Source organism: Alosa pseudoharengus, unplaced genomic scaffold (assembly GCF_046254945.1).
Source record: "Alosa pseudoharengus isolate Yale_2024_CS ecotype anadromous, Long Island Sound unplaced genomic scaffold, YU_APseudo_1.1 YU_APseudo_1.1_scf_2, whole genome shotgun sequence".
Classification (NCBI taxonomy): Eukaryota; Metazoa; Chordata; class Actinopteri; order Clupeiformes; family Clupeidae; genus Alosa; species Alosa pseudoharengus.
The window spans coordinates 43,465,916-43,480,125 of NW_027468663.1; the positions used below are offsets into that span (position 1 = coordinate 43,465,916).

A 14,210-nucleotide genomic window follows, 5' to 3' on the forward strand; every position below is an offset into this window, starting at 1 on the left:
AGATGGCTGCAAACGCTAAACTTCGAGAAGATACTGTCTGTATAAATCGTCTTGTAAGTAAACTACCAGTGCTTTTTCAAAGTTCTCAATGTCTCGTTTTAAATGTCAAGGCCCTCGGAAGTCTACCAATGAAGTGTGGAGATACATTGAGCCTCGTAAATGGTGTAAAACAGTGATTTATTTGCATGGCTATGCCGATGCCGAGGCACCACCATTGACCGCCTTGTTGGTAGCATCGGCTAACTAGCGCCAGATTTCGGAGTGCAGGGGACAAGCCGAGATGGGCTATGAGACATACATTCACACTCGGTATCATGTTTCAAAACACTTTAGGTCAAAATCACACTGGAATTCTCCTTTAAGACGTTGGACTAGAAATCGCGCGTCCTGGGTTCAAACCTTCCTCGAGATTATATATTCTCGCGGATCACCTTCTACTTCATTTGTTACAAAAAGAGAAAATATTTCACTACAATGAAGTCACTCTTTGGGACACTGGGCAAGGCGTTAGGTTAGGGATCTTGCAACTTGGGTTCGATCCTTGTCTCGATTTTCATGAACTTTCAGAGATCGCCTATAGCTACTACTTTCATTGTTAGGCTACAAAGAGAGGAAATATTTCAACATGGGAATCGGTTGTATTCCCCAATGCCTGTACTTATGAATGAATCAAGCATTTGCAGACCAAATGGCGCTTTTTGTATTGCTCTTGTGTGTGAAATTTTTATGTGTTGTATTTTTATTGACCAGTAGGTGTCCTAGAGTGCATTCGAAGCCTCGAGAAATGAACCACTTTTTTCAACACATTTGGCTGGAAAGCTTCAAGGGTTCAAGAAGCTTCATCTCGCCATCACTATCTATGACCTTTGCAGCAAAAAAAAATGCGTGAAAATCTGTTCGGTATTCAGTGAGATATGATTAATTAAGTGCGCTGACAGCTCATCGCACCAGCCAAACAGATTACACTGAGTGGAGTGGATGACGGGTCCAAGATGGCGGCTCCACGTCTCGTCAGCGCTAGTAGGGAGTAGCTGTCGATGCAGTGTCTATAGTATATTATGTCTATGGTGAATTCTCCTTACACCGCATTTTCCTCCTCCCGTGACCTCTCACCTTGCCCACTCATTGGCTAACATCTTAACCAAGAAACAGATAGATAGAGATAGATAGATAGATACTTTATTGATCCCCAGGAGAAATTCAAGGTTTTAGCAGCATAGGCTACAGACAACACAAACACATTCTTTAACAGCAGAAAGAGTAATTAAAGTATATAATATAAAAACACAACTAAGCAATAAGGACAGTAGAAGATAAAGAATATGCTAAATATACTAAAATACAAATTATACTAACACTTAATCTAAATCAATTCTAAAAACAGTATCCACATAGTGGTGATTGATTAATCAGAGGCGCTTGCAATGACTGAGGCAGGGACTGAGCCTGTGATTCTCTGTGCATAGTAAGGTATGGTAAGGTGGCTCTAATGTGCTCTGTGTGAATGAGTGTCATGGTGGTAGTGCAATGGTGATAGTGGTCATGGTGATATTCATTTGCAACAGTGCAACAATGCAGAAATAAAGTAAAGTAAAGTCTATATATCTATATATTTAACTTTTTAAAGAAAATGTATAAGTGTGGCCACAGTTCGGCTGTGGCATGGAGGGGGGTAGCATATGTGCTAATGTGCTAATATAGCACGCAAACAGTGAGGCATAAAGACAGTGGTAAAAGTGGCTAATGGACAGACAGTATCCAAACATGGAGGGGGTGAAGAGGCAGACAGACTATGCAGAGAAGTCTCTCTCCTCTTCCCTTAAGTGAGGCATTGAACAGTTCAATGGCCCTGGGGACAAATTACTTTCTCAGTCTGTCAGTTGTGCAAGGCAGTGAGCGAAGTCTCCAGCTGATCAGGCTCTTAACATTTTTTAACTATTTCTTAACTATTGCTTAACAATAGTGGAGTGGAGTGGGTGACACTCATTGTCCAAGATGTTGATCAGTTTGTTCAGGGTCCTTTTGTCAGATAGTGAAGTGATGCACTCCAGTTCAGCTCCCACTACAGAGCCAGCTTTCCTTACCAGCCTGTCAATTCGCCCCGCATCCTTCTTCCTTGTGCTTCCTCCCCAACAGACTACTGCATAGAAGAGGACGCTGGCAACAACAGACTGGTAGAACATCCTGAGGAGCTTACTGCACACATTGAAGGACCACAGCCTCCTCAGAAAGTACAGCCTGCTCTGCCCTTTCTTGTACAGTGCATCAGTCTGACCAGTCCAGTTTATTGTCCAGGTGGAGACCCAGATACTTGTAGGTGCTAACCACCTCCACATTGACCCCATCAATGTGGACTGGTAGCAGAGTGGGCTTAGACCTGCGGAAATCCACCACCATCTCCTTGGTCTTTGAAGTGTTGAGTTGAAGATGATTAACTTTGCACCATTGCACAAAGTCCTCCACCAGGCTCCTGTACTCCTCCTCCTGCCCGTTCCTGATACACCCCACAATTGCAGTATCATCAGAAAACTTCTGCATGTGGCATGACTCGGTGTTGTAGCAGAAGTCAGATGTGTACAGGGTGAACAGGACTGGAGAGAGCACAGTTCCCTGTGGCACTCAGGTGCTGCAGATCACAGTGTCAGAGAGACAGTTCTTCAGTCTGACGAACTGTGGTCGCTCGGTCAGGTAATCTATAATCCAGGTTACCAGGTGAGCGTCCACACCCACTTGCAAGATCTTGTCTCCCAATCTGAGGGGCTGGATGGTGTTAAAAGCACTTGAGAAATCAAAGAACATGATTCTCACAGCACTTTTCCCCTTGTCTAGGTGGGAATGTGTCCTGTGTAGAAGATAAGTGATGGCATCGTCCACGCCCACTTTCTCCTGGTATGCAAACTGATAAACAAATAAAAAACAAATAATTTTATATCTTTCAGTCATTTTCTATACATTTTAGTATAACAAAATAGCAATCTTTTCCACATGAATTCGTACAATTATTATTTTAACATAAAAATAAAGAATTCCAAAAATACAGTGACTGTTTATTTAAATGCTTACAAAACAAAAGGAAACTTAACCATGCATTTCCTACAGGGTTACACTCTGTTCTTCAGTCTTTATCTACACAAGCCAAAACTGTTTATACAGTAATGTGTGTGTGTGTGTGTGTATATGTAGGTGGAACACCTCATCCATAGCCTCATCGGAGCTCCAAGATCTTTTTTTTCCGTCTGCTTATTGGCATGACAACAAGTACATTATCAGTGAGTAGCTTGGAAACCCCATCTGTCAAAGGCAACAACACATCAAAAAATAGAACCAGAGCACAACAAAGGACAAAGACAACAGAGAGGCAACAGCAAAAGAATATGGAAACTGTGTGTGTGTGTGTGTGTGTGTGTGTGTGTATGTGTGTGTGGGTGTGTCTGCACCTATGTGTGTGTGTGTGTGCGAGAGAGAGATGGACAGCAATGTCTCGAGATGTTATAGTTCAGTTCAGCCTGCACACACATACACACACACACTCTGTCACATGGCCTCAGGTCATAGAGGGTGTGAGGTTGAAGCTTTGTAATTACTGAGATAATAGACCTGTTTTCCACACTAGTGGACACACACACACACACTCATACACCCCCCCCCCCCACACACACACACACACACTCTGATAATAGAAATGTGTTTTCACACTGCTGTCCTCTTCAACTCCATGTTGCCAATTCGCCCACCTTGCCCTTTAGATTTTCATACACTCACACAGATGGAGAGATAGAGAGAATGTTAGATGGCTTGTAGCCAGGCCCCACTCGTATTCTCCTGCTTGCAGCTCATGTAACCATATGGCATCTCAGAGAAAGCCGACTCCTGGAGCGCACCCAGGCAGGGTCAGCTGAGGGTATCTGCAGGCCATCCAGCGCCATGCAGTCAGCTGAGTTTCTGTGGTTCTGCTCTGTGCAGCAGCTTCTGAGACCTGACCCATCATGCTGTCAGCTGAGGTTCTGGAGTTGACTCGGTGTGATACAGCCAGCAGATGTTCCAGAGTTGACACGGCATCACACATTAAGCTGTGGTTCCAGAGTTGACACAGCATCACAAAGTCTGTCAGGTTTCGTAAATAGTTCGGACCCAAGTGCAGAGTTAGTTCAAAAAGTTTTCAACAGAAGAAAACAACTCCAACAAAAAACTTCCCGTCATACGGTGGAAACTGAACAAAAGGCAGACCCTCGGTCACAAAACTGAAAATGGCAAAAGGCTGACAAACCAGAAACACAGTCAAAAGAGTAATCCATAGGCAGTAGGGGTGTAAATCTCTCATGTAAAAGACGATACGATTCGCATCTAGATACATGGGCACGATTCGATACAAGAAAAGATACATGTTTATAAAAAACGATTCATGCAATTCGATGCAGTTCAAGAATGGAAAGCATTCTGAAAGATTTTTTTATCATTTGCTCATGGTGCACATTAATTTTATATTATCAATTATCATGGTCATGGTTGTCAATTAGGAATTGAATTTCCCCTGGGGATCAATAAAGTATCTATCTATCTATCTATCTATCTATCTATCTATCTATCTATCTATCTATCTAAAAAAATGTGTGAATATGATTATCTAAACTGAAGTTTGTTTCATATACTGTATTGAAATGAAAAAAGAATAGTCTACATTTCAGTGAAACACAGCAGCCAAATACAACATAAAAATACATTTTTATAGACTTTACAGATTTTATAGTTATATCTGATTGTTTTCATGGAGCTGTAGCCTTGTTGAGGTAAGACAATACCGAAATAAAATAAAAGTGCTTAAGACACTCTTGGCCTTTTCTCATTTAGCCTAGCCTACCCTACAAGAATAAAATATGCCTATAAATCAATGAACTCTCTGGGCTTATTTTGTTCCAACAGTAGACCTAATGCAGAAACCTATAATGCCACAAGTCTGAGTGAATATGAACAAAATCATTGGCTAATAATTTGTGCATCGTTTTAGCAGCAAGGGCCAAATTATTATTTAACATTAAGGAAATCCCTTCATCAAAGGTAAGGCTACTCTACAGACTATCGTTGCTGTTTAGGAATGCTATAAGTGTTTAATTTCGCGCTGGATTTCGAAAAACAAAAGCTGACCGAGTGCAAGTTGTCACATGCTTAAGTTGCAGTAGATGTATGGGTAATGAGGTCATTTGACAACTTTGGGCTATGAATGTAACCAAAAACGAACTGCATTACCCACAATTCCGTACCACGTATAGTTTCAAAACCGGAAGTGGGATGAACGGGCTGCTTGGAACGTAAATGAGAGTCTGAGCGAGCAGAAAAGGTTGTGAACCGATTCATAACAAGTAAATCGATATAACGGCCGGTTCATTTCAGTTTTCTTCCGATACGGGGCTTCACGTATCGATGTAGCCGTATCTTACACGTTAAAACGGATACCTATACGTATCGGTTAATCTTTACACCCCTAATAGGCAGGCAAAGGTCAGGTCCGAGAAGCAGTCCAAAAGGCACAGACAGGCAGATAATCCAAAACGGCAGTCAAATCCAAAAGACAGGTCACAGGCAGAATTCAAACAGGCGGGTAGACAGAACAACAGGTAGAATCCAACAGAGGCTTGAAAGTGCTCAGACAAATCGCTGGGACAATCTGACAAACTGGGGCTGACAACACACAGAATAAGTAGGCCTAATTATTAGGACTAAATAAAGAACAGGTGAGCAGACAATCAGAAAGGGCCAAACAAGAAACAGGTGAGCACAAAATGGCTGACTAGGCTGACAAATGGAAGTGAAACATGACCAATCAAGGCCAATGAAGCGAGGAGCCAGCTTACGTGAGTCCACTCGGAGAGGTAGGTCCTTAGTGGAGAGCCAGACCCTCTGTCCCCTCCTGTAGTGGGGGGCATTAACCCTTCGACGGTTTGCCAGCCGCTTGACCTGGGCACCAGAGCATAACAGAGGCCCGAGCATGTCTCCATGTCGACTTGCACCGCCGGACAAACGCCTGGACAGAAGGAACCGAGGCCTCAAATTCCTGAGAAGAAAAGAGAGGTGGTTGGTAACCAAGGCAACATTGAAATGGGGAGAGACCTGTAGATGCAACAGGAAGGGAGTTGTGGGCATACTCAGCCCATGCCAGATGCTGACTCCAGGACGTGGGATTCTGGGAAGCCAGGCACCGAAGGACCCTCTCAAGGTCCTGGTTGGCCTGTTCTGTCTGGCCGTTGGGCTGAGGATGGAAACCTGACGAGAGGCTGGCCGTGGCTCCAATAAGCCTACAGAATTCCTTCCAAAATGAGGACACAAATTGAGGACCTCGTCAGACACTGTCAAAAGGCAACCCATGGATCCTAAAGACATGGTTAACCATGAGGGAAGCCGTCTCCTTAGCAGAAGGGAGTTTAGCCAGGGGAACAAAGTGCACACACTTGGAGAATCTATCGACAATAGTCAGAACAACAATAGGAAAATAGAAAAAGGCACAAGGGTGCAACTTATTGTCCTTCTTGGATCTCTGGGATAGGACAGCTCCAGCCCCTACCTCCGAGGCATCCACTTCAACAATGAACTGACACGACGGATCCGGTATGATCAGAATGGGAGCAGAGGTGAAACGCCTCTTGAGCTGCTGGAAAGCCTTCTCTGCCCCTTCCGACCAGCAAAACCTGACTGAGGATGACGTCAGAGCAGTCAGAGGGGAGGCAATAGAACTGTAGTCACGGATAAATCTCCGGTAGAAATTGGCAAAACCCAGAAACTTCTGCAGATCCTTGCGGGACTGGGGGGTAGGCCAATCAATAACTGCCTTGATCTTCGAGGAGTCCATCTCAATACCACCTTCAGAGACAACAAAGCCCAAAAAGGATGTGGAGCGATGGAATTCGCACTTCTCTGCTTTTACATACAGTTGGTTCTCTAGTAACCGCTGGAGGACTAACCGGACATGCTGAACATGGTCACGAAGAGACCTGGAGAAAATTAGGATATCATCCAAATAAACAAAAACAAACTTGTTTACCATGTCTCTCAGCACATCATTGACAAGGGTCTGGAAAACAGCTGGCGCGTTGGTAAGTCCAAAGAGCATTACAAGGTACTCATAGTGCCCTGTGGGTGTGTTAAATGCCGTCTTCCATTCATCTCCCTCCCTGATTCGCACCAAGTGATAGGCGTTGCGAAGGTCCAATTTTGAAAACACTGTGGCCCCCTGTAAAAAGTTCAAAGGCAGAGGACATCAAGGGCAGAGGATATCTGTTCTTAACAGTGACTTCATTTATGCTCCGGTAATCAATGCAAGGTCTTAGTGATCCGTCCTTCTTGCCAACAAAGAAGAACCCTGCCCCTGCTGGAGAGGGAAGAGGGATGGATAATACCTGCTGCTAGGGAGTCCTCAATGTACTTGTTCATGGCCATATTCTCAGGGGGTGACAGAGAGTACAGGCGACCTCGAGGGGGAGAAGCTCCAGGAAGCAGGTCTATAGAGCAATCATACGGCCGATGAGGTGGTAGAGAGGTAGCCTTGGACTTACTGAAGACAGGTCTCAGGTCAACGTATTCCTCTGGATCCATTGACAGGTCCGGAAACTCCTCAGGTAACTCAGAAAAAAACAGGTAAATGGTTAAGGGCAGACCTCAAACACTGGGAATGACAGAATGAGCTCCAGCCCAAAATAGAATTATTCATCCAATTAATGTGTGGGTTATGTTTGACTAGCCAAGGGTGACCAAGGACTATGGGAATCTGTGGTGAATCAATAACATAAAATGCAATCTCTTCAGTGTGATTACCAGAGAGCATCAAACTCACCGGGGATGTGATATGGGCTACCTTGGCGAAACAGGTCCAATTTAGTGCTGAGGCAGTTAGTAGAGCTTGCAGGGTGGTTACTGGAACTTCCCATCTGGCAGCCAGTGATGTGTCGATGAAGCTCTCCTCAGCCCCAGAGTCAATGAGGACAGAGGTGGTGTGTTGATGGCCCCTCCACATCACAGTTGCTTGCAGGACAGTGCGGAAGGACGGGGAGACTTTTGAGGAGATTGCGCTCACCAGAACTCACCGCCTTACTGGTGAGCGTCTTTTGCTGGACAGGTTGAAACAAAATGACCACGCTGACCACAGTACAGACAGGCGTGAGAATCCAACCTTCGCTGTCTCTCAGCTGGCGAAAGTCTAGTCCGGTCTACCTGCATTGGCTCTGGAGCAGGTGGAGTGGATGACCTTGATCCTACCTCAAGGGCCTGAAGAGGGAAACTGTTCACTGAGAGCTACTGGTTGTCTTCAACCGATGAAGCTGACCTAGCCGAGTGTCCACCCGGATAGCCACATCCACCAAGCCATCAAATGAGGAAGGTAAGTCACGAGGAATGAGTTCATCCTTAATCGCTTTAGACAGTCCATTGAAGAATGTATCATACAAGGCCTCTAGGTTCCAAACAGTAGAGGACGCCAGAGTGCGGAATTCAATTGCAAAGTCTGACACTGACCTGCGCCCTTGACGGAGGTTGAGGATCTCACGAGCAGCCTCCCTTTCCTGTTTTGAGCGATCGAAGACCTTCTTCATTTCATCAGTGAACTGAGTGAAATTATCCTGGATCTCCACCCTGTTGCTCCAGATAGCCGTTCCCCACTCACGAGCTCTTCCGGACAACTGGGTGATGATGTAGGCGATCTTTGAGCGATCCGATGGAAAAGTCAAAGGCTGCAGTCCAAAAATCAGTTCACACTGAGCTAAGTAGGACTGACAGGATCCTGGATCTCCTGAGTAAGTCTCAGGCGGAGGCAGGCGAGGTTCTCGGGCTGGCAAAGCTGAAGGAGGTGGTAGTGAAGAGGCTAACTGGAGCTGTTGTACCTTAGCAGCAAGATCGGTTATGCTTGCTGTAGCAGCCTCCAAAGTCCTGGAGAGAAACTCAAGCTGTGTCTGGTGTTTCCCCAGCATTGCTCCATGCCGATCAAGAATATTCTTTATCTCTGCTGGGTCCATGGTCTGGTCAGATTGTAATGTCAGGTTTCGTAAATAGTTCGGACCCAAGTGCAGAGTTAGTTCAAAAAGTTTATTCAACAGAAGAAAACAACTCCAACAAAAAACTTCCCGTCATACGGTGGAAACTGAACAAAAGGCAGACCCTCGGTCACAAAACTGAAAATGGCAAAAGGCTGACAAACCAGAAACACAGTCCAAAGAGTAATACACAGGCAGGCAAAGGTCAGGTCCGAGAAGCAGTCCAAAAGGCACAGACAGGCAGATAATCCAAAACGGCAGGCAAATCCAAAAGACAGGTCACAGGCAGAATTCAAACAGGCGGGTAGACAGAACAACAGGTAGAATCCAACAGAGGCTTGAAAGTGCTCAGACAAATCGCTGGGACAATCTGACAAACTGGAGCTGACAACACACAGAATAAGTAGGCCTAATCATTAGGACTAAATAAAGAACAGGTGAGCAGACAATCAGAAAGGGGCAAACCAGAAACAGGTGAGCACAAAATGGCTGACTAGGCTGACAACAGGAAGTGAAACATGACAGGTGAGGGCGGGATCGATCTTTACACAAAGAAAACAAAGGCGCAAATACCCAAAATGTCCAGCAGGTGTCATGAAAGCAGGAATACTGACACAGTCAGCTGACGTTACGGAGTTGACACAGCATCACACAGTCAGCTGAAGTCCTTGTGTGTCTGTGGTTCTATTCTATGCAGCTACTCATGGAGTTGACCCAGTATTGTACCATCAGCTGTGGTTCTTGTGTGTCAGTGCTTGTGTTGTGTGCAGCACATCAGCTGTGGTTCTTGTGTGTCAGTGGTTGTGTTGTGTGCAGCAGCTGCTGGTGTCCCCCCTGTCTCAAACAGTCAGGTAAGTGTTTCTTGTGTCAGCTATGTGCAGCTGTGCAGCTCACACTGGGAACCAGCTACAAACAACAGATGTTTGGGCTGGAAGAAAAACCTAAGCCATCATTAGCCAGAGAGGACCCACGACCCTGCAGCCATTCTGGCCCAGACTGGGCATGCGTTGAGGCTATGGCTGTGCCTCTGGTCTGTCTGGAGAGGCACTAGCTGAGGGATATTTGATGATTAGATGCCTACAAGTTACTTCTGTCTCCTGAGAGGAGACAAACACTCTTTCCTTCTTTTTTCCTGCCCTCTCCATGTCTGTCTTGCCTTCTCCCTCCTTCACCACTCTCTCTTTTCTTTATGTACTGTCCCCCTTTTCTCTCTCTTCTCACCTCTCTCTCTTTCTCACCTCTTGTAGGGGTCCTCGAATGAAATACAGTGACCACTGCTCCTCTTCCTGCACCTCCCAGCTCTCTCTTTGCATCTGAGAGCTTTATCTCCCTTTGTCTCTCATTTTATCTCTTGCCTATCACCCTCATGCTTTTTCTCATTTTAACTCAACCCCCCCCCCCTCTCTCTCACTGCTTGACATCGACCTCTCACTTTCTGTCTTTATTTCTCCCTCTGGGTTTTTTCCCCCACATCCCTCTGAGATTTTAAGACATCACCCTCCCATCCTGGTACCGACAGGCCTGCCAATTACCCAAGGCCCTGTGTGCCCGCAGAGCACCCCCGCTGACCGAAGCGTCGCCTGAACCTCCGCCTGACTCCCCCTGGCCCCCGACACCCCACCACCCCCGCCCACTCGGCTTTGATGTCAGCACTGCCTCAGATTCAGCAGGGAAGCCGGTCCGCTCCAGTCCGCTAATGGTTTGCACGATAATGGTTGCCGTGGCACCACATCAGCCCCCACGACCACCACCTCCGCCCAAACCTCCTCCTGCACCCCCACTACACACATGTGCACACACACACACACACAGTTCCAAATGCTGTGGTGCGTTTATCGTTCACTACGCCTGGTACAGAAGAGACGAGTGATTGGTGGTTGATCCTCGGCTGTGAGCACAGATGAAAAAGAGGGAGGGGAGATGGTGGAGGGAGTTGGGGTGCGGTTGGGGTGGGATGAGGGACCCCATTGCTTCATAATTGCTCCGAAAATAAAAACTGTTGTCTCGTGCAGAAAATCTCTCTCTTCTTCCTTCCCTCCCGAACTCCCTCCAGTGTTTGAAGGGCAGAAAACAAATGTCTGCTGCTCTTTGGGAAGGGAGTTAGCAAGGTTTAGTAGACTCGGGCGCAGTTATTTTCTTCTTTCCTCTATCTCTTTTTCTCTCTTTTCCTTTTTTTCTTCCCTCCTTTTGTCTGTGGATTCAGAGACAAGGGCAGTGGAGTGAGGAGAGCTGCCTGTAACTGCCTGAGATTGTCAGGGGGCTCCCAGAGCACAAGCCAAACAGAGAGGGAACAAGGTGGGAGGCAGAAAAAGGGAGAGAGAAAGGGATAGAGAGGGATGGATATGAAGTTATAAAAATAGGGGGATGGAGGGAAAGAAGGGGAGAGATGGATATAAAGTTATGTACACATAGAGAGAGGATAGATAGAGAGAGAGAGGCAGATGAGATGGAGGTAGACATGTAGATAGGAAGAGAGAAGGATAGATGGAGAGAGAGGCAGATGAGATGGAGGTAGACATGTAGATAGGAAGAGAGAAGGATAGATGGAGAGAGAGGCAGATGAGATGGAGGTAGAGATGTAGATAGGAAGAGAGAAGGATAGATGGAGAGAGAGGCAGATGAGATGGAAGTAGAGATGTAGATAGGAAGAGAGAAGGATAGATGGAGAGAGAGGCAGATGAGATGGAGGTAGAGATGTAGATAGGAAGAGAGAAGGATAGATGGAGAGAGAGGCAGATGAGATGGAGGTAGAGATGTAGATAGGAAGAGAGAAGGATAGGCAGATGAGATGGAGGTAGAGATGTAAATGGAAGATGGGAAGAGAGAAAGGAAAGATGGAGAAGACAGATGAAAAGGGAGATGAAAATAGTATGTTAAGCATGCCATTGCGATGGACAGAAAGTCAGAGAGTAGTGAAACATCAGTGGGAGGTAGATGGAGAGAAATTAAGAGAAAAAGAGAGAAAGAGAAACTTGGAGAGAAGAAATGCAAAAAGCAGATGGAGATAGATATGAGATTAGAGAGAGAGATTGCGAGTGGAGATGAGAGAAAGGTGGTAAAGAGAGATCATGACAGATGGAAAGATGGAGAGGAGGATACACAGAAGAGGTGGGAATAGAGTGGCGTATACGCACTTCAAGCAGAAGAGAAAAATAGACAAGGACTGACAATGTAAGACATGTGGCAATTACGCTGAGAGAACAAGAGAAGAAAAGGAGAAACAACGGACAGAATGAGACTGGAAGAAGGGAAAAAAGCACTCTGAAAAATAAAGAGTGGGCGCTCTGTTCTCACACCTGATGTTTGGGGAGCGCTGGAGAGTCAAAGCCTCTCAGATCCACTCACACGCCGCATCAAGTACATGATCCGCTCCAACCGCCTTAAACCCCCAACCCCCCTCCCCTTGGAAAGATAACCCATTCAAATGTGGTTTGCAATGCCACACAGTGAATGCATGACTTCTGGTGATTTTTAATACTTATGGCTGCTTTATACTCTTACATCTTTAGAATAACACTGAGCTTGGGTTGCCTGAGGATGGAACTATTAACATGAAATAAGAAAAATAAGAAATAAGGAAAAATGCTTTTTTACCTGCTGCTTATAATACAGCACCACAGTCACTATAGCATAGAAAACATAATGATTACTATACAATCATCTCAGTCATGACCAATGTGTTTTGCATGGAGTGACTCATTATTAATCCGCCCTTTATCACCTACAGAGAGGCTGGCTGGAACAAGGAGAAATGGAAGCTGACAGGTTTGTGAGTTTATATAGACATACATTAGCCTCAGAGCCTATTTGTAGTCTGAGCCGGAGTTCTTCCAACCTCCATTCTGATTAAAGGGGCAATGAAAAGTGGCAGCTGGTATGTCAAAGATGGATTTACTATGACACATGACACACTTCTTAGAGGAAGTCGCCTCAGTTTTGCCTCAGAAGTGTTCAGGGGCGTGTTGAAGGCCAATGCTTTAAAACAGCATTTCAACACTCTAGGCAGGGTGCTGGCTGAGAGCATTTTACCAAAAGCTTTTTTTTGTACCATCAGAAAAAAAACTAGCTGTAATGAATCTCCAGCAAGTCCACTTCAAAAGGACAATGAAACTCCAATGGAGCTCTGAAAGCTTCGTTGGGAGTGAGCCGGTACCAAATGAAAGACTTCAGACTGCACCACAGAGGAGAGTGGTGTGCTGTTATGTGCTGTGATTATGATTGGGTCCAGGTGTGCTGAAAATACTCTGCATGATAGTGTCTGAGGTCTGTCTGCATTTATGTATATTATTGTCTGATGCTATGGCAGCCTCAACAGAGAAATACACATTCATGTGAAAGTGGTTGATGTTAATTTTGACAAAGATACCAAAATTATTGTGGGGGTTTGAAGACCCCTTGTTTAGTTAGTTTTGGAAAATATATTATTGTATTATTATTACTAAAGTTAAAAGTTAAGGTTGACTTTTATGTAGCAGACACTTTTATGCAAAGTGACAGACTTGCAACGGCGGGTTCGGGATTGATCTTGGGCCGACTAATTGTCAGGTGGTGATGTTACCGCTGCTCAGGCAATTTTTTTGTGAACAATTTATTTTTGTTTAAGACATTTTTTTGTGAAAACATTGTAGGACCAATTGTCCTACATTGTTGGGCTGGTTTATGATGCTGGTTTATGATCTGAACATACCTGCCTTGTGCCTTTGCCCTGGTTGGACAGGACCTTAGGGGACTGATTCTGATGAGCGCAGGGGTCCACTCCCTGGGATGATTGGACACAGACAGGGAGGCCAAGAAGACGAGTCTGCAGGTGAGCACAGGAACCGTCTGGAGCTCAGGTAAAAGGGGAAGATGATGTCAATGTGATTATTAAGGTCAGACAACACAGTCTGATGCACATAATGATCTGTGGGGGGTACCTTTTGTGTGTGTGTGTGTGTATGTCTGTGCGTATGTGTGAGAGAGAGGAGAGGGGAGTGAGGGAAAGAAGAGTGAGAGATATGCAGTGAGTGTGAAACAAGGATGGATAGACAGATAAAGAGAGGGAGAAAGAAAGAGAGAGCGAGAGAGCAAGTGAGAGGGAACGGGGGAGAGAGAAAGTTGGCTTATGTAGCCAGAGGAACAGACTTTTCAATGCTCTATAAGGGACCTATGATTTTACTGTTACAAACCTAATGAGAGGGACAGAGGATGCAGGCC

The 14,210-nt window shown here is 45.4% G+C and overlaps 1 long non-coding RNA gene across 1 annotated transcript in view; it reads right to left on the bottom strand.

The window, feature by feature from the left end:
- Window positions 1–1,163: 1,163 nt before the first annotated feature.
- The window catches only part of LOC143134583 (uncharacterized), a 30,288-nt gene continuing 17,241 nt past the window's right edge, over window positions 1,164–14,210 (bottom strand). The window contains exons 3-4 of the long non-coding RNA XR_012988687.1: window positions 13,702–13,838; window positions 1,164–3,291 (exon numbers count right to left, since the gene is read on the bottom strand). This is a non-coding gene — a long non-coding RNA (uncharacterized LOC143134583). The remainder of the gene's footprint in view (window positions 3,292–13,701; window positions 13,839–14,210) is intronic.